Below are 4,092 nucleotides of genomic sequence, written 5' to 3' on the forward strand. Positions count from 1 at the left end.
AAATGTGTACATTAAATATGCGGATCTTTGATATATCAATCATATCTTCATAGAATGATTTTAAATGTTTAATGCATATGTCTAGAAACATTCAATGTATTTTAATTGTATCCTCTATTTCTGAATCATTGGCATTTCCTCATGTGTGTATACTTTTTAGATTTTACTTAGGTCAAGTTTTTAATATTCTGCAAGAAGTTATTTATAATTAACAAATTATAAATGCTTGACCCTTTGAATTGCTTCTTTTCTTTTGAGCACAACATTTTGACTTAAAGAAACATGGCTTCAACAGATCTTCTGGTATTTCATATCAAATCCTATAAAAATGTAATAACATATGCTTATTATTCTGAATCGGTTTTTATTTTAGAATATGCATGTATATTACACACACACATATATGATTTTGGAAATACAGATAACTTTTCATTCATTGCTAGTATATAATTAATAGAATATTGCAACATCCAACCACAGGGGTGATTTCCTGGTCTCTCTTGAAGGTAGCTGTGTCTTAGGTAACTACATGTTCTTATACGGACAACACATAGTTTTTTGTTTGTTTATTTGCTTTTGTGTGTGTGTGTGTGCGTGTGTGTGTGTGTGTGATATTTCCATTGAGACTCCATAAAAACAGCAGCACACAATTCCTAATATTTTCTTCAAGTCTTCATGCTTTTTTCTTCCAAAATGTCATTTGCAGCAATGAGGTGGCTTCCAGACAAGTTGTGCATGGTATTAAAATGAAACTATCCATCTACATCATCCCTCTGAGTTCAGGGACTATTACAGAAGACAAAGTAGAAAGACTGCAAAAGTTGAAGGATAGGGACGTGTGCTATGAACTGTTCACAGGGATACTGCATAGTCATTGCAAATGTGAACACAGCAGCTGTTAACAACTGCCAATGGCCTGCCAACACACACACACACACACACACACACACACACACACACATACACAAGAAAGTAGGACAAATTGGAAATAAGAAAAGGTTCAACAGGAATGTGAAAGGAATAAGAGAGGGTAACTGAACTTGAATATAATTACAATGCACTGTATGCAAGTTTGAAAATGTAAAGAAATGAAATGAACTACTGGAATCTGCTGTGCCATAATGCCCATCCTTGAATGCCTGTAACCTATGAGCAAGAAATAAAATATCTTTTTTTTTTCATTTTTTCTTTGTTTTATATTTTCAGCAGTGAAATATTTTTCTTTACATATTGGCACTCACTCATCCTATAAACATCACTCTTTTTAAAAGAATTAAAAAAAGATACATGAAGAATAAAATGGTGTTCAAAGGAAGATAATTTGCATCAGATTTTCAGAGTACTTTTCATGTTACCTTGAGCATCCTTAAAAGGAAGATACAGTGACAAAGTTTCAAGTTGTCAATTAATAGCCAGTCATACCATCTCCAGACTTATATAGAAATATTATATATCCACCCAACTGAACAGATATACCAGGTATAAATACTATTTGTCTCTCGTCGATATTCTATTATTATTATTTCAATATTTAATATTCCCAAAGACTCATGTGTTGAAGAGTTAGTTCCCAGAGCAGGAAACTGTCAAAAAGCAATCCTGTCATGACAATGCAAATTTCTGACTGATGAATGCATAGCTGATGTTCCTATTAGGAGGTGGGCCTTAGTGGGAGGAAGTCTAAAGGAGTCACATCTTGGAAGACTAAATCCTGTCCTGTACCTCTTTATCATCACTATTATTATCATCACCATCATGACCATCATCATCATCATCACCATCATCATCCTCATCACTATCCTTCCTTCATGTTTATCAAGCAGTAAGTCACTTTGTTCTGCCTTTTGCTCTCCACCATGATGTCCCAACTTGTCTCAGGTACAATGTGACTGGGCCCAGAGACCTGAAACTGAAACGTTCAAAATTATAAGCCAACATGGCTCTTTTTGCCTTTGTTCTTCTGAAACATTTTATCACAGTGACAGAAAGATGACTAACACAACTATTGATCCTACTTTGACTCAGCAATAGGCTTACAGTAAGACCAAAATTGTATTTCTTATTGTGGAAGTGGGCAGAGAAATGCTTGTTTCTTTCCCACTTGGTAGACGTAATAAAGGAACTGAAAGTATTTCAGAGAAGTATTGACAGTCAGTGTTTTTTTTTTTTTTTATGTAAAGTCTATTTCTTAAATGACTTGAAAATTACAAAGAAAATAGTGACTGTGGAATGAAGTGAACAAGTTACAGGGAGGGGAAAAGTGATAGAAGACAGTAAGAGCATCAAAGTTTTAGCTGTTGGTAACCAACTAAAGTTCAGAATTTGTTCATGTCAAAAGTACTTCCTGAGGAAAGAATCTATAAGAATGCACTCTGTAGAGTGAAAGGCACAGTGAGCAAATGGTATCACTATAATGTGTTTTAATTCACAGATGCAGTTTTTGAGCTGAGACGTCTCTGCATGCTCTATGTGTAAGATTGTAAGGTAACTCAGTTTTCTCAGTTATCAAATGTGCATAATAAAAAAAATAAAATTAAAATATTTTAAAAAATGAAGTGAGCATGCAATAACTCCAGTTCTTTATTTTTGCAGCATTTAGGGCTAAACAGATATTGTACTATACTATAATATTTGAGTGGCAAGCATGAGAATTAACGAAACATAAAGACTTAAAATTTATGTGGCTTGTTTGTGTGTGTGTGTGTGTGTGTGTGTGTGTGTGTGTGTGTGTGCCACATGGGTGTGCATGCCCATGGAGGCCAAAAGAAAGTGCTAGATCCTTTAGAGCTGAAGTTAGAAGTAGTTGTGAGGCCCTTAGCATGGACACTGGGAATCTAACTCAGGTCATCTGGAAAGCTAGCAAGTGGTCTTAACCCCTGAGTTATTTCTCCACCCCCAATACTTATATCATTTATAATTATGATATAAAATATATAAGGTATTAAATATAAAATCATAAAAGAGTAAATAAATAAAAATATGTAATTATAGTTTTGTTTTGTGTAAATAAATTTATGTACATTTTTATATTCATTTATTTTTATTTATGTACATGTGACAGGGAAGATGTTCCTCTGACCCTGTGATGACAAGCCATGGACCTGCCTCCTTCTAAACGCTCTGCAAAGAAGCCACTCCCCTTCCTTCTTCCAGCCAATCCAGTAACTATAGCCACTTGCAGGGGAGGGGCTAAGGATATAAAAGCTGGGAAAACCAGGAGGCTGGGCCCTCGCCATTTTGTAAGGCTGTCTGGAACCTCAGGATTTATGTCTGGGTGTGGACTTTTGGCATCAACTGTGAATAGGGGGCGCCCACTTGTCTGTAAGTGAACCCGCACCCAAAGCTCAGTTAGCAAGTCCAATAATCTCATTAATATTTTTCAAACCAGGGTTTGGAGAATTTTTCCTCAGGACCTTGGGAGGAGGGCATTGGATGCCACGTGCACCTTCCAGCAGTGAATTTGACTTATAGTACATATATGCCTCAGATATATATTTATGTATTTTTCATACTTTAAAATATATTTGTAAACTATACTAATACGAATATATGTCTGTTTAAAGTATTATAATTATAAAATACTTTAAATTTTTTTTGAAATTATTCCTACATGGCATGAGCAAATCAACCCATTACTTGAGTAAGTATTTGGACAAAATGTAGTCAGTATAAGCAACAAAAATAAGTACAAATGAAAATAAAATGAATAGAAATAGAAAATATCTGTATATTTAAACGTTATTAAAGCTTCCTAATATGTAGTAATGTTATATTTTGATCATATTTAGACCCCCCTCCTTTTCTATAGTAACTTTTACTACCCTCATTCAATTCAAGCCCTTCCAAATAAATGTTGGCAAAGGAGAACTCATAATCCTTGCTGGTGGGAGTGGAAGCTGGTGCAGTCACTGTGGAAATCAGTGTGGTTATTCCTCAAAAAGCTAGAAATATGATCCAGCTATACCATTCTTGGGCATAGACTCAAATGACTCTATATCCTCTATAGAGAGACCTGCTCATCCATGTTCATTGCTACTTTATTCACACAAAAACCAAGAAATGGAAAAAAATCTAGATGTCCATAAACTGATG

The sequence above is a fragment of the Nannospalax galili genome, unplaced genomic scaffold, assembly GCF_000622305.1.
Source record: "Nannospalax galili isolate Female #2095 unplaced genomic scaffold, S.galili_v1.0 scaffold203, whole genome shotgun sequence".
In the NCBI taxonomy this organism is placed as follows: Eukaryota; Metazoa; Chordata; class Mammalia; order Rodentia; family Spalacidae; genus Nannospalax; species Nannospalax galili.